General features: G+C 38.6%; 1 protein-coding gene across 1 annotated transcript in view; it reads left to right on the top strand.

Moving 5' to 3' along the window:
* The window catches only part of NAV3 (neuron navigator 3), a gene marked incomplete at its 5' end in the record, with an annotated part of 193789 nt that overhangs the window by 102287 nt on the left and 68308 nt on the right, over positions 1-23194 (top strand). The gene's annotated exons all lie outside the window — the stretch shown is intronic.

Below are 23194 nucleotides of genomic sequence, written 5' to 3'. Positions count from 1 at the left end.
GATAGATTCCAAATAAACTGTAGACATTCCTTGCAGCAATCAGCCATTTTAGATGCATAGTACCCCTTGAATAATTTAAATGCAGAGTCTGCTTTGCTTTCGGAGACAAAATAACATATGTTTTGCAGTATTTTTGGAAAAGGATGAACACTCTGGGTTTCAGCCAAACTCTTTGTATTACGTGCAGGTTTTGAGGGGCTTTAATCATTAGGGGACCTTCTAATAGAAGAATCAGAGGACAAGGCAGGAAAATTACTACGATGTGGGTTGTCTTTGCCTCTACAAAAACCTAAGCTTTCCTCTTTTAGCGAATACAAAATAGTAAACTTACAGCTGTGTTTCAGGCCATACAGGAAACACAATACAGGATTGATTGAGTCATGAAATCATTATTAAATAAATATGCTACCTGAATTTAATTGCTTTACCTTAAAAAAAAAAAAAAAACACCACCAAAATCCCAAACTGAACATTAACCTTTAATTTATCAGGCAAGCAGGGCAAAGGTCTGGGGTTAATACTATGTCACTTACTACTTTTTTTAAATTGTCATAGTACAGTAAATTTACATGGATTTTTTTTTTTTTTCCCAAGGCCAACCAAAGAAATGGATATGCTTTTTGTAGCAGGCAAGTTTGCAGTAGGCAAAATCTTGGGTTTTTTCTTTACCATGTCTCACCTGTAAGCCACACAATATTTGAATGGACTCAAAATGTTAGTTTTCTGTTCTGCAGAAAGCCTATCATAGTAAATCACCAATTGGTACTTTATATACGTATCAGTATATTAAAGTGGGACTGTTGAGAGGTGTCAGGGTAGGCAGAACGTATCTCTCCAAACCAACTCACAGGGAAACTCACTGATATATACCTGCATGTATCCTGCCTGCAGGTGTTTATCCATGTGGTGTGAGCGTGTACTGACGTACACACCTATATGTCAGTGCCTCTCTGTACGTGTAGGGTGTACGAGCATGTTGGTAGCGGAGGAAGCAGTGGTGTTCACAAGCTGCACTCCCTCTTCGTGCTTTCGCCATCTGTGTAGGCTCTGTGCCGAAAGCTGGTTGAGTTTGAATATCACCTAGCAAACTGATGGGAGTTAAAAGCGAAGAGGATGTGACCTTAAATGGTTAGCAATGACACAGCAGGCAAAGTTTTCAACTTGTGAAGGATAAAGCATAAGAGTTGTCTTAGGAAGCTAACAGATAAATAATGACACTATGAGCCAAGGGGACAAAAAGGCAGTGAAAACGTTCTCCTAGTGATTATAGACAGAGTAAAATTATTCATCAAAGCGTTTTGCAAAGATGCATTAGGCTCAAGAAGCTGTTTTGGTTCTTACAGTCTGATGAACTAGATAATTAAAAATTTACCCTGACAGCAGTGTTCAGAGATGTTAATTATTTACCAATTTTTACTTGACAGCATGATGCTGTGTATTAGACCTAACTGACATTATATCTTACTGTATATATCAGAAATAAAAACCGACAATCACCATATGCTGATATTTTCCTTTTGTTACAATGACAAGGGAAAGAAATATTCTGTCACTATACTGTCATCACCATTCTTAAGAGATATCCAGTATCTAATATTTTATATTGCTGTCTTCATTTACAAACATTCATTGATACTCCAAACATTCCAGGGTTGAGTGTTTTCCTTATTTTGCAACTAGGGAAATAGAGGAAAAAGGGTTATTTTTTTCTTAAATGTCAAAGTACGGAGTCTGCTTGTTTGTAGATTGGCTATCCACCATTTCAGTCCCTCAGAATTAAGTTTTCAAAAGCCTTATGCCCATTTTTTGCCTCAGAAGCATCCATACATTACCTGTGCTTTATTTCTGCACTGGGAAAATGTGTTCTTCCTATTAACTGTGATAAATCTGCCCTTTACACCTTTATTTCTTATGTTATTGATTAGGCAAACAACTTTTGTCTGGCTTTTTCATCTGCTTCTTTGCTCAGTTCTACTGATGCTTCTGTGCTTGCCCTGGCTGTTTTCTCATCCTGTCCTGTCCTAAATGCTATGGAAATCATAAACTTTCTGGGGCAAAGACTCTTATTTGCATGTTGCTCCAGTGTGCAGGCAGTATATTTGACCAAAATATTTGACTATTATTTCTAGAAGATACCATAATACATCTTATGGTAGCTATTAGTAGTAATCACCCAAAGCAACCTCTACAAAATTGACTTTACAGCCATTGATCAAATTCAGTCAAAGCCATTGCCTAATGTTATTCCTTAATGATTCAGTCACGCTCTTCTTTCAGAGTACTAAGTGTTGGGTTTGTTTTTTTTCAGCAGAACACCTCCTTGAAAAGGCCTTCTTAAAATAGATGGAATGAAACTGCTCATGAAAAAGTTAATTGAGATTGTACTGAGAAGGTGGGGCTGTGAAATTACAGATTTCAATTGGAAAGCCCCTTTGTTGTTCCATCTAGTCTAATTCGGCACTGTTGCTAAATAGCAATATTTGGCTGACTGTTCTCACCTTGAATATTCTATTTCCCTTAGGAACAATTTTATGGTCTGCCCGTAGCATCTTGTTAAATTGCCTCTTCTCGCTGGGTTGGGGTTTTATATAGATTTTCTCAAATGCAGTAACATAAAATACTAAAATAAAAAATAGCAGTAAATGGTAGAAGGCAGGAAAATTAAAGAAATGTATGTGAGATAGCTATCAGGAAAGCAGTCAGAATACGCAAGGCAAAAAAGCAAAGCAAAATAATATCAGAGCCGGGAGTCAAAGGAAGCAAGAATATAGTCTGAGTTCAATAAAAACAATAATGAAAAGATCACGATAGAATAAGAAAAGTGATAGATTTCCTAATCTTACTAAAATTGAATTAGAAAAGATGCTTTTATCAGGTAGTAGTGTTTGTGTCCATTTTGATAAAGCATTCCACTGATTTTCTGTAAGGCGGTGGTTACTTATCAAGGTACAATTAGCACTTGGTAACAATGACAGGAAAAAATGTTCCCTGATAACTGTATAATCTGATGTATCTGGACAAAAAGCATCCTAGCATTTTAAAAGGAAAAACAGGGAAACACTTTAAAATGATGCTCAGTGAATTTTGAAGGCAGTAAGGCAGCATCAGTCAATTCCAGAAGGCAAATGCAGAACCGCATGATGGGAATACAATGCATAGGGAATCAAGAAGTCATTTCTTAGTAATCCTGACACTTTATTCAATATATTGAAGTGTATATTATTTACATAATCCTCGCTTGTGGAGAGGAACATCTTATATTTGACAAACAGCCAAGATGTGATGAAACAGAACACGCCAGGCATATTGCTGCTTTTCAGTAGTGCTGCTCCTTTGCATTTGCTATAGATTTCTGGAAAAAAGCTATTTGGTAAAGCTCTCGGTACCCCCTCTCGCTGATAGATAATTTCTGCCATAAAATAACAGCGAGGCCTCCCAGACCTGTTACGTGAGAACTCCTTATCTAATCAAAGCGAGGAATCTCCTGACTCGCTTTATGGTGTTATAGCACTGTCTGTACACTGTAGGTGGTCTACCTATTGAATGCTAAGCCCCCGAGCATGTTGTAATAAACATTGTGCTGGACAAAATAGTAAACTGAAATGAGATTTAACAATTTCAACAGTCTTTTTTTGGCACATAAAACAAGGAAACAGGAGAATTGCAGTATTTCACAGTGATTGTTGTCGCTGATGATGTTTTTAATATTCATTGCATTGTTAATATACCATTAGGTTAATGAAAATATTCATGGAATAATGACAAAATATTCACTATAGCAGCAGAAAAATGTTTAAGGATGTTTTCATCCATCAAATATCTGAATATTGAATTAAATTAGAGCAATTCACAGTAAACTGATTAGAAAACAGTGAGGATGAAGTTAGGTAAAATAATTCAACTTAAAGCAAAATAAGGTAATTTTTCAGAGTGCTGTTTCCACGTTCCATTTTTCTGTAGGCACTTTCTTGAAAAGAACTGCATCCACTTCTTTAAAATCTCTCCTTTTAATCAATATTTTTACAGCAATTGAGATTAGGTTATTCATTGTGGTGACAACAATGTCGATGAACTCATTTGGCCTTCATGATTTGATTCTGGCAGCGGCTACTAATTCTGCTTACTAGGAAACCTCGGGTTTTCGTACGAAGGTTACAGATAGAAGTGGTTCCTGCTATGGCTGACAGGGTGGATTAGTGCTGCTGAGCCTCGTAGGAAAAGGTCACCGCAGTACACAAGGGAGGGTTGTCACTGAGGGAGGTGAAGTCACGTCTAGCCTACAAAGAGAGGTTTGGACTTGGGTAAACTAGTCATTGGCAGGTATAAGTAGGATTTGCTTATTATGTCCTGCTTATCTTTGCCTACCAACACTGCTCCTGGCTTCTAATCACCGCTGCCAGGCAGCCGTCGCGTCGATGGGACTGTCAGCTGCTCTCCTTCTTTCTTCCTTCTCCCGACGTTATTTGTTTGTGATGTTTCCAAATAGAAAATCTTGAGCAAGCACAGCACTGCGAGGTGAGCAAGGGAAAGTAAAAGACCTTTATCTACTGGCAGAGGTTTTTAAGCTATGGAAAGTTCCTTTGGGTTTTTATTCTATTTTTGAAGTTACATAGAGTATTCAGCGCTTACCTATATCTCACGGAGAATTCATGTTCAGTCTTAATAACTTTTGCATCCCATTTAAATGGGAGTAACTGAAGATCTCGTTACTTAGGACTTTGAATGATTAGTCATTGGGGGGCAGGTTCTCTAAAGATTCATAGAATAGTGTAGCATATAGTGGCCTTAGGAGACAATTTCACTCAGTTGCGCAGGGTAACAGCGGCTATGAAATATGGTTTGCTAGAAAAATGATGGCTCAGCAGTTCACCCTGAAATGTCATGCCATTTCAAAGACTTATCTTTCACAGTGCTGCGTGTTCCAAAATTACTAGGCTGTACATTGAAGCCTACATACACAGTAAGAATATTATATGTAAATGAGAGTGCATGAGAAAGTGACAGTTTGCAAAATGACACCTGAATTATAAGAAATAAGAAGTGATTGCCAGCTTTCCATTTGCATTTAATGGTACCTGGGTTCCCAAGCCTTGTCCACAGTGGCGTTAAGAATGTGTTCTGAATTTGATGAGCTGATGGTCTGATCTCACTTAATATGACTAACTTCGTCTAATACGGCACTAGGTTCCTCTGTCTGGGTTATGGGTTCTTTTTAATACTGGCTTCATGCTGTGCTCTCTCTTCAGTCAGTCAGAGGGTCCAGGATTTGGGATTTTTTACTAGCTCTATACACTTGTTATACTGCAGTATGTTGTAAGGTAAAATAGAAAGTTTCTTAACTGTTAGGAAAGCAATTGCAGATCACTACAGCTGTTCCTCCTCAGTCCCCCAAACATCAGTGTGGAGAGTGACCTGTTAAAAGACGTATCCCAAACTTCCACTGATTTTAATAACATTGCATATAGATAGCATGCATTTATACTGTGCAAATGGTAAGAGGAGTACTCAGGGCTTGTATACAGCTCCTGAATCAATTTAACTATATAATCAATTTAGGAACTAGCCTAGTTAAGCCAGACTCCGTTTGGGTGGATCCACATATATATTGTTACAGAACCGTAGAGCTTAGTTCAGAAGAGAAGACCTGGTATTGAAAAGGGGATTTAGTGTTTTGACTTGTTGTTTGTCGCCCAGTCTCTCTGCAAGGAGCGCTTAGTGCACGTTACAAAATACAGAAGAAACCAAATGACTAGTTTGAAGAGTTGGGAGGCAGTGAATTTAGGTTTGGAACATGAATATTCATCAGATCTGGCTCCCCTAAAATAATCATCAAGCACAACCTTTCTTTGGGAAAAGCTGTCAAGTTTGATGTAGAGTGCATTTAGAACCCAACTTAGAAATGATTAACTTTGAAATGGAAGAATCTTTTGAAGCAGCATTAGACAGAGCATTTTAGCAGTTTCCCATTAAATTTTCTTCAGTATTTATAAAGTTCATTGATTTCAGAGAAATAAAAACATCAATGTGTAAAAGATGGAGACAGTACTCCGGAGTAAACCAATTCCTCCCCCTTCAAACTTTGAAAATAAAAAGAGGGTAAAAAATGCACTCAGCTAATGTAAAGGGGTAGATTAATGTGTCTCCTATCTGGGTGAGCTAGACAGAAGCAAAGGCAAAAGGAGGCCTTCCTGCTTTCCCTGCTCAACTGTATTATTTGCGATAATTTTAGGCAGACTCTCTCAACAGACTGAAGGGTTGCAATGACTGAGAAAATCAGGCCCTTTAATGATGTCCTTAACTGCTTAGATGTCACATTTTTAGACATCTCTGCTTTAGAATTTTCATCCTACCCAAATCCTACACGTCATAAAGAAAAATGATGCTACATAACATCATCAAATTTGGTATTTTGAATCACTCAGAAATAAGTGCAGAAAACCCTCTAAGTTATGGTTTAATAATAAAGGAGATTTCTTTTCTCTAAGGGAAAGTCCTGGAAAAATGCTAATCCGAGGGCAAGGATGTTTAGGGATGATTTATACCTCAGAACATGAAGGGTTTTTTTTTTGTTTATTCTAATACAAAAATGTGTATTTGCGTTATACTTATGAATTCCCAATTCCTTTAAAAAGACTAGCTGGGCTCAGGCATTTAATTGGGGACTGCTTTATGATATATGTTTTCTTTTTGTCAGTCATTGCTTTTCAATTGCAAATCTATTTTGTCAAACTGGTTTATATCTCAGTTTGTTTCATTTGTTCCTCAAGAGATTTCTGCTTTTGCAAGTGTCCCACGTAAGGGATTTAAAAAAAAAAAACAAAATTGCTTTCAGCAATAGAACTATAAATATAATAGTGAATATTTCCTTCAGAAAAACTCTGGTAGAAGTTTGTGTATCATAAAAAACAAACAACCAAAAGGTCAGCCAAAAATTTGTTAGAAAAACCTAAACTGACGTACTTGATAAGATAAGAGAATAATAAACAGAGAATCAAATATCAGTGAATGCCAGATTTATTTAATTTTGTTTCTTTTTTAACAAAGAAATATCCTGACTTCTACTAGCAGACTATTTTGATAGTGGAAAGAAAGAAAGATACAGTGAGGTGGACTCACACACTGCACAATTTAGGGGAGAGCCCTTAATGTCTTGTTTATTTTCCAGGGTTGCACACTCCAGCATTCCCAAGTGTAAACCAGTGCATTTGATAGATTTGAGTATGACCAGAAGCCTGAACCAGCAGCCTGTCGTGTTCAACTATGCCGAATGCTTTTAATAGCAGTGTTACAGCAAAAGAGTGGAGACTCGGCAGCTCATCAGTCTCAGGAGACCCCTAAACTTTGCCATGTTACAGACAGACCACAACTGACTTGTAGCCATATCTTAATAAGAAGAGGGAGAAACCAAACATTTTTTTTTTTTTTTAAGAAAAAGCTTGAATAAGTGAATAAAAAAACAATAGACCATTGGAGTCTGCCTGTTTGTCATAACAAGCAAGATTCCTGTGATGTTTTCTGCAAATACCTGTAGCAGTCGCATTCCCTTTTCTGTACATGGAAACAGGTCTCCAGGCTGAGAAAGTTGGGGTTGTTCAGCCTGGAGAAGAGAAGGCTCCAGGGAGATCTTATTGTGGCCTTCCAGTATCTGAAGGGGGCCTACAAGAGGGATGGAAAGGGACTTTTTACAAGGGCATGTAGTGATAGGACGAGGTGGAATGGCTTCAAACTGGAAGAGGGGGGATTTGGATTAGATATCAGGAAAAAAAATTCACTCTGAGGGTGGTGAGACACAGGAAGAAATAGCCCAGGGAAGCTGTGGATGCCCCATCCCTGGAAGTGTTCAAGGCCAGGCTGGATGGGGCTTTGAGCAACCTGGTCTGGGAGGTGTCCCTGCCCATGGCAGGCGGGTTGAAGCTAGATGATCTTGAAGGTCCCTTCCAACTCTAACCATTCCATGATTCTGTGATAGCTGCAGCTGGTCAAGCCTTGGACAAGTCTATTCACAGACTACTGTGACTGCAAACTTGGACTTTGGGTTGAGGCTCTCTTGTTTTTACTCTTCACCAGCATTAATTACAGTGACATTTTGGCTCAATGCCTAGGTTTCTGAAAAATGAATTTGAGGCCAAAAGCTAGTGTGTGCTTAATCTAGCACATGGATCAGGTCCCTCAGCAGGGATAAGCAGTATCAAGGGAGGGGAAGGCCACACACAGTGCTTCACAGCTGAATGTAGAGTACCCTATGGCCACTTTGCTATGGAATAGTGCGTGTATGTTGTTCCCAGTCTTTAGTTTTTATACAGTTATTGACAGTGAATCTTTAGCTCATCTAACTATCACATTTGTAACAATCATCTGTATTTAAGTATCTCACAATCAGAAAATTAGAATAGTGTTACTGGAACACTACATGAAGTTCACATGAATTTCTGTTAGATGCAATGGCAACATTAGAGGTGCCAATTTAAAATCAAAGCTTTGAACGAACGTGTCCTGGTTTGAGGTAAGACAGAACCAATTTCGTTCAGTAACTTCTCTTCTTAGCTGGGCCTCTCTAGCTACTGAAATTAACAGCATATTGTGCAGACAATATGTAAGAGAGTAACCGTCTTTATTAAGACAGTGAGTTAGCAAAAAGTGAAGGAAGGTCAGAGGTCCTCTGACTCTGTTCTCTCCGTTCTTTCTATTCCTTTGGAAAAAGTCACAAAATCTAACACGATGATTGAAGAATTGACTCCATGATACCGCTGCTCCTTTGCCTTTGCAGTGACTGAAGCACTATAGTTAAGAAAAGGGAGCAGTTTTTTGCAGGGGTTTCTTCTGCACTGCTGCAAGGGAAAAAGGTAGTCTTAGTTTATTTCTTAGCAATTAAATACTTACATAAAATTTACTCTTCTCATAATCCTATCTGTTATGTTTTAGCACAATATTCTTGATTGTTACCCAATATAAGGTTAGCAATTCCTTTACCCCAATTATAGTCCTTCAAAATCATTTTAGGATATTTTGTGATTTATATTTATGCCAGCAATCCCGTACCTTTCCTGGGAATTGAAATTTGGGGGGGAGATATGGAAATGAAGACTTTTTATAAGGGAAAAAGCTGTGGATATTATAAACATTGGTTAGTTGGAGAAGAGCTGTGATCAGTAGTAGTACATATTGTATGTGTTGGGGATTTTAAGAGGTAAGTTTACATTAGAGTTTGCAGCCTGCCATAGCCTGTTCTTGCTGTTGCAATACCCTCTGCCCTTTAATTTCCTCTGCTTCTGATAATTTTATGTGGTCTGTCAGAGAGCAAAGATTATCTGAATTTTAGGTTAAATGGGAGAGAAGAGGGCAATTTCAGGTGAAAAGTAAGTACACAAAGTACTTGAATAACGTAAAGACAACAGACTTTCTCTGCTAGAATTGTATAGGAGGATTTTTGCTGCAGGCTCTGTGCTGCTGTCTGTAGTGCCCCTTGTCTCTGCTGTGTGTGTCTAGGGTAGAGACAATGCAGCAATTCAATTCTTCAAACTCTCTGCTCCCTGATGGTGTCTAGAGCTCTGACCTTTGTAGGTAACATCCGCCCTTTTTTTTGTGCGGGATTTGAGTTTGGTGTCTTTCTTCGCTGCAATCCATCATGTTTCTACAATCTCTTGCTGTCTGGTCTTCTAACGTCTTTCTTGCATCCTTATTCTTTCTGCAGCGTTGCAGATGAGTATTTTCACTCTTAGTTCTCCTAGCAGATGGTAAAAGGACTCTTGTCCTTTCTGTTCTCTTTCCAGCAGAACTGTAGGCTTTGTGCCTATCCATTACAGTATTTTTTTCTCATAGAAAAAATGCATTGAAAAAACAGTGTGCATGCATTCTTTCTTTTTTAACTGATTATTTTAGATTCGCTTTCATAGCACCCCTGAGATAGAGTTTTTTGGGTGGTAACGGTAAATAGCAAACTTGTTTTTTGCATTACTAAAGTGAATTAAATATTCACACAGTTCAAAGACTAAGTTGCACTTAAAATAAGTGTCTTGCTTGCAGCACCAATGTAATCATCATTTTGGAGAGCTGTTCAAACTGGTTCTTAGATGAAGTAGCCTATGCAGCAGAGTGAGCTGCCTGGAGGGACCCTGCCACCAGTGTCCAGTAGATAACTGTGTCATGGTTTAACCCCAGCTGGCAACTAGGACCACGCAGCTGCTCGCTCACTTCTCCCCCAGCCCCGCAGTGGGATGGAGAGAAGAACTGGAAAAATAAGGAAAATTTGTGGGTTGAGATAAAAGACAGTTTAATAGGTAAACCAAAAGCCATGCACACAAGCATTCCAAAATAAGGAATTCCCATAAACAGGCAGGTGCTCGGCCGTCTCCAGGAAAGCAGGGCTCCATCACACGTAACGGTTACTTGGGAAAAAAAAAAACACCATCAGTCCAAACATTCCCCTATTCCTTCTTTTTTCCTCAGCTTTGTATACTGCGCATGATGTCACACGGCATGGAATAGTCCTTTGGTCGGTTGGGGTCAGCTGTCCCAGCTGTGTCTCCTCACAACTTTTTGTGCACCCCCAGCCTACTCACTGGTGGGGTGCTAATGAGGAGCAGAAACATCCTTGAGTGCTTAGCAACAACCAGAAACATCAGTGTGCCATCAACACCACTCCCATCCCAAATCTGAAACACAGCACCACACCAGCTGCTGGCAAGAAAGTCAACTCTATCCCAGCTGAAACCATGACACTGTGTCTCCAGCGGGATGCAGTGGGCCTGATGCATACACCCTAGGAGACAGACAAGGCTCCTCAAGTGCCAAAGTGTCTCCTCCCCTTACTGTCTGTATCTGCTGCTACAGATGCACTCTGTGATGGGCTGGGGAGGACCAGCCAGAGGGCTTTTGTCACTGTCATTCACCACTTCTTGTTTGGTCCCATCACAGAATCCACCTTCTGCCCATTGATGCTGACCACAGCGCACTCCCCAGTCATCCAGAATCCCCGAGAAACACTGAGAACAAAATTCCTTAAACATTTGATAGATCCTGACATGTTAGGGAATTAAATCCACTCGGGCAGTTCTTTATGTGCCTACAGGGAGATCAGGAGTTGTTTTTCTGCTGCTGAAGACTCTTAGAGGCTTAAATGGGTCCCCTTTTTAAAACCTGCAATCCACACCATGCTGACAAGCTGTGCCAAGAGTGTCTTGAATTCACAAGCACCATTTCTCTCTTTCAGGCAATCTGGCAATAATAGTAATTTCAGTACTTTCATCCATTGGAAAGAGAACTCACAGTGAGGTACATTAGTGCTGCCACCTTTTCAGCTGAAAGAGGTGCTTTTAATGTGCTGTTTCTCTGAACTTTGAGCTAAAAACAGCCAAAGGAAATATTCTGTTATCCAGAAGGACTACAACTTTCTAAAGGCTTTGGATTCTTCTTTTTTTGAAGGAAATTGTTTACAAAACAGAATGCAGCAATGCCCTCAAGAAACATCTGTCACTGTACTAGGAAGAATACTGAGAAGTTTAGGATGCATAAAAATTAGTTATTGTTGGTTGCATATCTTTTGAGATTTGATCAAAATTTGCCTTTTCTTTTTAAAGAAATTTCTCATGTTTTGGCTCTAGTTTTGCATTAAATTATAAGTGAAATGTTTTTTTAATTTGTCACAAGAGAAATAGAAATATGTTTGATTTAAGAAATAACAAATGATCTTTTTAAAGTTTTATTTCAAGCATCCATTTTATGTTATCATTTCTTGGTTTTTTATCCATACATATTTTCATATGAATAGCATATGGTCTAATATTTCATTGAAGATGCTTCAAATTAGAAAAAGGTAGTTTTGTTCAAAATTGAGTAGAGTTTTCCATAATTATTTGAAATATTAAATGAAATAAATTGAGACATCTGAAAACTAAGATAGGAAACGAATATTTGCAGTGTCCCATTAGACCTGTTGTCTCATTGCAAAGAAATGTACTATTACTGTTTTTAATATGATGATGAAAGTACAGATGGACTGAAATTTAAAAATTAATTCTTAAGTTATTCAATTTTTTAACAAATTGTGATTTTTTTTTAATATTGTGTGATGTTTCAATTTCTGTCCAAAAAATCAGTACATTGTCAAATATTTGTTGATTGAAAATTTCCAGCTAGCTTCATATCCAGATAACTCAATGATATTTTGCCTTTTGAGATTTGATTGTTTAAACTGGGTCAACGTTGTTTTTTTTTTAAGCAGTCTGGTTTTGTGTACGGAATCACGTATGTCTGATATATTTAACTCATATTGCACATTTCCTCTCAGAGAGACTTCTGCTTTGCCTCTGTCTTCACGTGGCTCCGTATTTTCATGAGGGTTGCAAACCATAAGTTTTTGAGCCTTTATGTTTTCTGTGAAGTTTCTGCCAGCAGTTTTGCCCAGGCAGCAGTGATGAGCAAGGGCCTGAAGGCCAGATATGCAGAAAGCAGGAGCATTGAAGCCTTCATTCCTTACTAAATGATGCTAAAAATCAGGTCAGGCAGAAGCAGGAGAAAGTTCCTTTCTACTTTCTGCTAAAGCAGTATTCTGGGTCTTTACACAGCTGTCCTTCTCAGCTGTCCCAAACCAGGACATCAGCAAAATCTGGTTAAAGAGAAACAAGTGTGAGTGACAGTCCTGACGAACAAAACCAGGAGAAGAAACATATCTGTGTTTTGTTTAACACGTCCTTTGTCAGACAGGTTGTTGTTTGTGATGCTGACTGCAAGCAAGTAAGCCTATTAGGCTTCAGATAATAGGCTTAACCTGTTATCTGAAAATATTTATGTGGATCAAGCTCTCAAAGAGTTTCAAGGGTGAAGATTTTTATTAGAAAGCCCTTTAGGCATGGAACTAGCAGCTTTTCCCACAGTTGTGTCTTGTTGCTAAACTCAACAAACCAGCACCTTGTCTTGAGACCTGCAGGGAAAAACTACATTGAAGGAAGGTGTGCAGGAGGAATCCCCTAGCTTGCAGTTGCTTCCCACATAAAATTTATCCCACGTTTTTGGAAGGGCCGTGTTTCTGACTGTGCTCACACATGGTGGGAAGCATCCCTCCCCCGAGGTGTTCTCCCCACTCCTTGGATGGCAGTGCAGGGCCATGAGCTCTGGGACCACGTTATGCCAACGGGTAAGAAGGTTATCAGGGAGTGCTGCAATGAGGTGACAATGATTGGAGGTGTCCCACAGTAAGTTGTTACTTTCAGCTTACTGTTGCAAAGGATGATCAAAAAAAAAGAAAAAAAAAAAGATGAAATTACAAATGAGATATAACAATTTTGGTTTCGTCTCTGCCTGCCACATCTTTTCAGCAGCAGCAAAGGATGATATGGGGTAACAAATGTCTCTCTCAATCCAAAACCAACTTCAAACTTTGCTTTACCCCCAACAGCAGAGCTGCATAAAACTGCTCGTTTTAAGTGTTGCTATTTCATGGAGAGTTATAGGATGAGTATCATGACCAGAATGAACAGAGACTTCCTCATCATCATTCTGCTAACATAGTTATGTACGTTTTCTTCTTCAGATTGAGTTTAGTCAGTTGCAAGCAGGAAAAATAAATCCTTGCTTCTGCACGTAAGCAAAAACAGGATAGATAGTTCTAGCAACAAATATTCTTAAAAGTGAGAGATTACACAGAGCAGAGGAGGTTACTAGTAAATGCGACTTTGACATCAGGCAAATAATTACTGGGAAGAGTTCTCTGAACAATTTTCCAGAGGATGTGTTTGGTGCCTTCATATACTGTGATGACAAGGTTGAGTAAAGAGCTTTGATTTTTCAGTACCTCCCTCCCAGCTGAAGCTGTGACTGGCAGTTTGCAAATGTGAATGGCAAATTCTGCCTGTCTCAGGGTGTTTAAGGTGCTGGTTTCAATATGGTTTTTCTTCAAATACAAATGTGGATCCCATTAGATATTTCTCTATGCTTGTGGAATCTCATTTCTCTCTTGACTTTTGGGTATGTGAATTGACCACATGCAAAGTGAAGAATGACATTTTACTTCTTAAAGTGACAAGGTAACAAGGAATAGAGTTTTATATTGCCTTTGTATCTTCTGAAGAACTGTATAGGCACATTAATTTGTTTATTTATGTCCATTCAACTGATGTTAATTAACTTTTCTGAATCTGCATTTGAAAAATTTAAACATCTCTTGGATCCAAACAGTGTATTAAAAACATAACAAACAGCAGCAGGAAGATAATTCCATCAAAAGCTTTTCTCCCTTAGTTTGTTAGTTATTGATATTGTCAACAGCTCTTGATGGAATTACTCCCTTACATCTTGCTTCAGCCCATACATTACTATTTTCCATAGACTGTTTGAAATATAAGTAAAAATGGATGCTGTTTTTCTGCCTCATGCAAAAGAAAAAAAAAAAAAAAGAAAAAAAAAAAGAAAAAAGAACTGTGCATTCCAGGAACAAAATATCTTTTATAGTTTGATACTTATTATTTTATTCAAGTTACACTTGCCTAAATTCCATTTTGCAAAGTTCCTTCTTGTGATTGTTGATACATTCTGTTATGAATTTAGAGCTAGTTAATGACATTCTGCTGTCCCTATCATGTCCTATTAAGCGTTGTATTCAGAAGTAGGTGGAAACCAGAGGGGGTTCTGGCAAAGACTTATTCAGATGTTGAGGTGTGGGTATGCAGGTTTTACAAGGTATGTATAATTATCACACAAAATATAAATCTTCCATCGATTCATTTTTTTTTCCTGCAGGCTCTAAAACCAAATTATTTCTTAAAGCACTTATTAAATGCTTGGAAGAAGAAATATGGAAATACATTGACCTTGCAAAAATGCATTTTGCTCTAATTGTGCTCTCAGGCTAGAAGTAATGTCTGTAGTAGGATATAATTTTCTAATTGGATCTTCTTATAAAAAAAAAATTCAAACGTGAAATAAAAAATCCTCCCAAAGTGATACTGCATGAAAGCATATGCATAAATGCGTTGCTATTCTTTTTAATTGTTAACGATTTTCCTTAGAATAAGCTGAATGCATCCATTTTGAAATGTACATGGCACGATTTTCTACCTGTGACCTCAAAGTAATTCAGGATTAACGCTTCAGTGGTTGCCTTGTTTGGGTATGACAGGTAATGCATTACACTTGCTGAGGAAAAGGTGGTGAAGTATGAGTCCAACTGGCTATGTTTTCATTTAGCTATGACGATAGAATAGCTATAATGAAATTTATAGCCCCTGAAAGTTTCTGCTTTGATTCAGGGCCTGGGCTTTGGCTCTCTCAGTCTGTAGATTGAAACAAAGTATTGATTTTATGAACTCTGTGCCCTCTTGAATCTGTCTGTGAAGGGTCGGTGTAGCTGTTTTATGAATAATGAGCAGCTGAGCTCACAGTAAAAGATTTAAAACAGATTAATTCATGATGAATTGAACTTTGAAGGAGAAAGTTTGCCAGCTGATACGTTGGCATGCTACTGAGGAGTTGCTTTGAGTAAAACAGTCCAATTATTTTCTTATCTTTTCTTCTTAATGAGCTAAGAGATATTTCTATTCTCAAAAGTCAGTTAAGGGAGTAGCTATAAAGTCTTTATTTAGGCTGAATCCTGCCTTACTCTCCTGAAAAGTGTCCTGAAATATGCGTGTCAGAGAGGATGGTTCATGTCAGCAGCCTGGACTGCACGTTAATAATCACGTTACTGGTGTGCTATAGAGAGGCAACATCCACCTCCGTGGAATGTGTTGTGGAGGCTGATTTATTCATTGCATTCCCTGTTTTATGGATTTTACGTGTGGGGGACTAGCTTAAACACAGACAAGTGGTCAACAAGTTCTGTCTTCCTCTTGCAGGGCTTAACTTGTTTGCGTGGAGTAAGGAAAGGTGGACCAAATTCAAGCTTTCTACTGTGGGCATCTAGTTTAAGTCCTCTACCATGCTCATGTGTTTCCAGTCTTTCCTGCTTACCCTTTGGATGTACCTGCCTTTGTCTGCTGACTACCAAGGGGATTGACGCCAACCTTTGATTTTCTAGCTCGCATTTAATGTAGATGCCTTGTGCATCACTGACACAAATTGCCTTACACTCCAGGTAGCTGCTGTCTTCACAGGTGGCTAAATTTGGGATTTTGCTTTTTTAAGGCACTATTCGCTAATTTAAATAACTTCCCCGTACAACTGCAGGTGTCCAGTCCTACCCACTGCAGTAGACTAGTGTACTAGCATCTTATTTGGCAAACATGGAAGTAGGCTATACTAATCAAAGCAATTGCTTGTGTTTCTCATACCTCTACTGTTTCTATGAACAATTGTATAGAGACATCCAGGGGCTCTAAGAGAGGGTCATGGAGACCTGCATCATCTGAGGATTAACATAAAACCACCAGCTGTGTGCAGCCAGAGGAAGGGGTAACACCTCACTGCTTATTGATCTGCTCTTAGTATGGATTCGTAGATCCTCAAACACACACTCATGAGTTAAGTTTCTGTTTAGCCCTGAATGTTAGTCTTTTATCATGATCTCAGTTATCTTATTTGTCCTCTAAGCCCATTCTCCCTAGCAGCAGACATACATGTGGGCATTGCCCTATATGTTCCCGCTATAGTAGCGAACAGTTTAGAAGTGTTTAAAAGTGTTTTCGTGTTTTGAAAGCTCAGAGTTGCTACAAAAAGCAAGTAAAAGTTGTTTTGCTAAATGTGTTCAGATTCCCTGAATCCCAAACCCATACACAAGTCCCCGGGGACATGTGAGTTCCACTGACATTAGCAAGAATGTGCCTAAGGATTTCTCATTCCTAAGCAAGACACGCAAGGATCGTAGGTCTGCTACTGTGGTCTAAGGCCCTTCATGTGCAGTACAAAGCATGTGACAAATAAAGTGCTGTTTTTCATTGAGTTACAAACATCCCTAGACAGAACAGTTATTCTGATTAAATGAATGATTTAAGAGGAAAAGTTTTGGGTTTGTTTTCCAGAGCCGTATTCTGCAAGCTGTAGTTCCTCCTTCTGCTTGCAAAAATGGGTAATAAACCAAAGAACAAAATGCCAGCAACTCGTGAAACTATGCCAACAGCTGGATATATTGGAGGAACCATACTTCTCCAGCGGACTCGGTAGCACATTGATTGGAGTCTTGCTGCCTTCATATGTCTTATGATCTGCTTGTGAAAAGCTTTTTCATTTGCGTATTTAGGACACTTTGGCTGGAGGTGCTCTCAAAAATTAATGAAGTAGGCCAATATTAAAACAAATTCCGGGCATTGACCCAGCTTATCAGTATGGTGGACTTCACTGAACTGGAAAGTTTAAGAGCTTGTAGGAAAATGGTGAAAATAGAAACAGGAAGGGTGAAAGGAACAATCATTATGGTTGGGCACTCTGATGCGTCTCGTCTGCAATTAGGGATACTTTGATTTTCTGAAACAAGTACTGTGAAAGGAGAATATTTTAGGTATCCATGGGGCTAACACAAATTGGTAGTACCACTTCCTCTTGTCATTTACCTTCAGGATTCCTTGCCCTCCCAATGCAGTGTGTTTTGTATTTTCAGCCATCACACAAAACCTCTAGAAAAATTTGTTGCATATTTCTGCAGGTCTTTGTTATATAGGGTACGATCAAGTATTATCTGGCTTGTTTCATTGCATCTTTGCCCTAGAGCTCTGGTGCCTGCCTGCCTGCTGTGTGAAATAATGTCTAATCCCATCTAAAATATTACTCATTTGCTTCATATACTTCAGCGTGTGAACTCAGGATTGGATTATTTTCAAGCAAAGAAAACCAAATACTTGTGGAAAGCAAACACGAAAGTGTCATGAGCACAGCTGAGTGCAATTTATCTTTCCATTTGAGGGAATACTTGTGGGAATACGTTTATAATCTTTGTTCAGCTCTGCACATTGATGTTAAGCACCGGGTATTTGGACTTCAGACACCTTGCTATTTCTAGAACAACTATGCGGTAGAAAGGTCAATGAGAGGATTATTATGGAGAGATCTTTTCAGTACTAACACACACTAATGAAAGCAAGACAAAGAGTGATAGTGGAGACTAACCAACTGTGTAGACAGCAAGTTGTGGATTCCTCAACTTCATGGAGTATTTGATATGATCAAGGAGTGGGAACATTGTTTGAAGCATTTGGAGCAATTTGTGAAGCACTGGGATGTGTATGATGTTCAGAGCCACCTTCAGCAATTAGAGACAACGGGGAACTCTTCTCCAGCAGAAGTGTTATTTCTTGCTTCAAAATGGGCAAGAACTCTTCAGATTTGAACGTTTCAGGCTAGAATAAGAGAATGAGGTTTAGCTCGTGCAAATAATCTCATGGGCACACCTAGTGCATGAAAGAAAAAACACAGATCTTACTAAGCAGAAGGAATATTGTCAGTGTTACTGCAAAGAGCCTGGGCAAACTTGAAGAGCATGAGGTATGTTTCTGGATGAAGGTTGTAACACAGTGGCCGTAAATCTAACCAGGGGATGGGAAGGAAGCCACCACGCAGTGCCTATCACGTAGTTGGGCACACTTTTTCTAGCTCCGAAGGTGAAGGGGCATTCTTACTGCAGTACAGCTTCCCTGCTCAGATTCAGCCCTGTACATGAATGAAGTGATGGAACAATTATCAGAATTATAAAGTTGATAAAGCTGAATGTTACTCATGCTGTGTGGAAAGAACTTAATGAAGTTGTAAAAGCACTCAGAAGTAAGAACAATGGTTACCCGGGTAACCTTAGTTCAGATTTCTTGTGCGCGTACCTTTTCAGGCAATTGTGGTTTGGTCAACAGCATCCCCCAGTCTCTAGGGTCCTTACTTAATATAATATGTAGATTGGGGATGTTCAGTTTTAAAGCAGTTATTTGGTGCATTTTGTGTATTCCTTGTTATTTATCATGTGCAGCCCCTTATTTTCTTTATCTTATGCCATTTGAACATTTTTCTGAAGAGAAAGGGGCTCTTTTAAGGTGCTTTTTAGTATAGTGTCTGAGTACCCACAGTTATCAGAGTTTGTGTTTTCAAACTCTTTATGCAGGTATTGTGTCCATTTTACAGATGGAAAGCTGAGGTACGGCAATAAGGCCAAAGATAGGTGCTGAGTTTTAACATGGTTTGAGTTGCTGGTAACCTAAATTTTAAGATAGCCCTGCAGCAAACTGTAGGTTCAAAGCACACATTTGTATGCATTACATCTTTGTGAGTCAGATGCTAAACTCTAAAGAAAATTAGAAGCTCTTTATTGGTGTCCAGCTTTTTAAAAATGTTGGTCAGAGCAGACACTTAATATCTTGCTGGTTGCAGGGAGTCTGGTACACCAGGGGCCACAATCATGTTTCTGATAGTCCCTTTTGTTACAGAAGCTTTTCAACTTCTTTGAAAAATGACAGAAGGCAGCTTGCTTTAATGCAAAATTCAGATTCATCCCTAGAGCAGACCTCTTATAAGCACTAAATTAATGAAGCGTTTCTCGAGGAAAAAAAAAATAGTATGTGGTTGTGTTATCAAGAACTGTGTTGTTCTGTACATCCACAATGAAAGCAGCGAGTGCTGGGCTGTTTGTTGCTCTCCCTTTGCTGATTTGAACCCAGAACTAGGCAGCTCACAGCCAGCTGAGCTGAGCTGTGGGCAGGGAGGAACCTTTGGCCAGTTAGCTGGAAAGAAAGCTAAGACGACTTTGCCAGGCATGTGAAGTGTTTTTGAAGAGATTTATATATTATCCAGATTTGAGAGGATTTCTCTTAGAAACAGCAAAACGCACATCCTTAATGTGAAGATTATGGCTTGCTAAATTTCAAGGTTCTTTTCCGGTTCCTCTTGGGATCCAGGGGTTTCTCAAAGAACAGGTTGACAGAACTTGTCAAAACAATTTTTCTCTTATCCTCAGTCACCCAGATAGCTGAACTTCATTTGCTGACATTTTCCTTTAAAGAAATCGATCTGAGGCTGGCACTCAACAAGTAAAAAAAGCAGATTTTGCCAAAGTTGTAAGTAGATAAAATGTGGTTTTATAAAGGGAAGTGGTGTTGGGCATTAATAAGCAGCGATACTAACCTGACCTGTCATAAACTCTGTAGGATGCATAAAAAGTAAATGAAAGATAAAATGAAAATGAAAGATCAATCTTAGCCAGTGTATTAAAAGCCTATAATAGGTCCCTTAGGTACAGTTTGACAATAAATATTGTTTTGATGAGGGGTAGGAGGAACAAGAACAAAAATTACAGTGAGAATTTGCTGCAGACTCCCAAGAATGGGTTTTCAGTCTCAAGGTAATGCACATCTAATTTTACCTGATTTGTTTGTCATACATTTGCTACTTTAAAGGAGAAATGAGTATGACTCATCAATAATTTTTCCAGATTATAAATGAAGCATCTTTGTCATAGAAAAATTTTATTAACTTGTCTGATAGCAACTATACTATCTAGACATGGGGGGAAAGGGCTGAAAAGGTGGAAACAGTAAATGCTGAAAGAGAAAAGATTTAGCTGCACGAACAAGTTAAAACAACTCTGGACAATGCACTAAAATAAGCACAGGACAACCATCTTCATTGCCAAAAGGATGGCTGATACGGTCTGTTTTGTTGGTTTTCCATTTTTACTATGTCTTTTGAAAAGGCTTATGAAACATTGTGTCAAGTGGCAATCAGTTTCTCTAACAGTCCTTAGAGAAATGCCATACAGGAAAGAAAGATGTTTTGGATATTCCTTTTTTTTTACAGGCATACTGAATACTAGCAGAAATTAGGGGGTATGAAACCCCCCAAATTTAGAAAACAACTGAAGCGCCTATCATAAGAGAAAAAAAAAAATCCAGACAAATATAGTGGTAACTCTGAAAGGTCAGTAGTGGAGGTGTGAAAATAATCTTTTATATATCTTACAAGGTGGCCATGAGTGTTCCCAGAACCTACTAATAATCCACTGGTGAGTGAGGTGTGATGAGTGTGGAACACCACAGAGAAGCCATAATAGAAAGAAAACGTGATCATAGCCATTTTTGTCTGAAAACTTCATCTGTAGAGATCATGTTTATATTTTGTGAATCAGCTGAACTATTTCAGAATTTAGAAAATATGAAACTTCTTACAGGGAAAAATGAGCATGAAATGAAGTACCAAAAATTAAAATAGAATAAAATAACAAACAAACATGGAGAAACAGAATTAAACGTTGATCTTGGTCCCCAGGGTCTTAGGGTAGACTCAGGAAACTGATGATCAAGTGTTAATTGACATGAATGTCATACATTAAAAGTTCATGTTGCTTGTGAAAGTACCTAATATATCTCATTTTGGATCTGGCTTATGATTTTATCTTTCCTTTTTTAAAATATGTGTCAATGAATGCATATTATCTTTTCTAAAACCTAACCACATTAATTATTATTTATGTTTTTACCTGTCTTTAAAGTTATCAGTCTTAACACTGTGTTACAAGGTATATTCCCATGCGGTACATAAGCATTTGAATAATGTCTTTTAGCATCAGTAAAATTCTGTATCACATAAGATAGTTAAAAAGTACAGAAAGTATAAAAGACTAGTGGTTCAGAGATGGCTCTCAGATGAATATGGGCAGCATATAAGGCATGATATTATAATTGCTTAGACATTAAATTGTATTATTAAATCACTTGTGTGTGTATTACCTGAAAATGTTGCAGAAGACATATTTATCTGTAGTCATTGTACACAACAGCGGAAAGTGCAACACTGTAATAAACTCTTGCCATCTGAAATATGTTTATCTTGTCACTGAGCTGGCTTACTAATGTGGTTTTCTACCTTTCATGAAATAAAGGTAATGCTTGCTGCCGTTGCTATGATACAAGACTGGTGCACTGAACTTTCTGGTGCATCAGCACACATTTTGTACCATGCAGTTTACTGTTGCTGCTGTTTTGACTTTCTAAAGCCTTCCATGATCAAGTGGACAAGTGAATTTAATCTCCCAAAACACCACTTCTAAAATAAGGACTCACAGATATTTCCCTTGTTTGCTCTGAAAGACTAGTAGCAATAGCACTGAGCTTTAACTGGACTGTGGGACTGGATTTCAGATTTTTTGTAGAATCTGACCTCAAAGGCAACTCATGACATAGGCTACAGCAAAACAAGGATATTTTGTACTCTCTCTTGTGTTTTGAACTTTACCAGCATGCACAAACATGTCACGTAGCTTTGTCTCTCCAGAAGTTGTGCGTCTAGAACAGGCTTTATCAGCCCTCTCCTCTCTAGCAGAGGGAAAGACATAAACAGACACCTTCAGTGGGCAGTTCATCCCACAAACCTGATATATTTTAAGACAGGATGAGTTGCCTCCTAGAGGAGCCTGCTTCTTTGTACCGGTTAGAGGGGGCACCTGGATAGATAGTTTAAATGAGATATCTAACTTTAAACAGCTAAAACTGTAGGAGGTGAATCCCACTGCAAGTGGTAAGGTGAGTATTTTTCAGGGTCTGTGGCCTGGGAACAATCCAAAAAGAAATTAACAGGTGGAGATGCAGCAAAACTGGAAGTATACAGCTGTATATGGCAATAAGCTGAGTCATAATGTAACACTACGGAGAAGCATTTGTGTAGAGAAAGGTCTGAGAAACACTGATCAACCTCCCTTCTGTGCAAAAGCAAGGCTTTTGTGAGAATGGGTAAATGACATTTCTGTGAGAGTAGCCTTTCTCTCATTTGCATCCTCTGCCTCAATCTCCCAAAGCACAAGAGTTGACAGCCTGTGTTTCTTGAGAGATGTATAACGTGTTCTCTGTCAGCTCTGGTGACTGTATTGTCAGGGAATCCTATTTTGATGACACTGCACCCACTAGACAAAGGCTAAAGACAAGAAAATAAAACTTTTAGAAACACTGGCTTCCTGTTGACAGTTGATTAGGCTGCAGAAAAGATACTCCTTTTATTTTTCTGTAGCCTGGAAATCCATCAGGTGTTCTTCAAGCTATTAATAATGCTTTGGCTAGCCTTACCAGGTAGGTTTAATGGATTTCCCTGCCAGTGTACTGAATGTGATTGCAATGAAGCATGAAACAACCCGTTTTAATGACTTACACTAGTGCTTGCTCAGACCTGATGTTAATTTTTTAAAAGGCACCTACATCTCTCATTAACTGAACAAGCAACCACTTGACAGTGAGTGAATAATTAGTAAAAAAGTCAGAAAACTAATATCCGTTGTCCATTAGGAAATATTACTGGTAATAATTTT

The sequence above is a fragment of the Charadrius vociferus genome, unplaced genomic scaffold (genome assembly GCF_000708025.1).
Source record: "Charadrius vociferus isolate BGI_N301 unplaced genomic scaffold, ASM70802v2 scaffold839, whole genome shotgun sequence".
NCBI classification, from domain to species: domain Eukaryota; kingdom Metazoa; phylum Chordata; class Aves; order Charadriiformes; family Charadriidae; genus Charadrius; species Charadrius vociferus.
The sequence above is the reverse complement of the archived record's forward strand: the minus strand, read 5'-3'. Positions and strand labels throughout refer to the sequence as shown.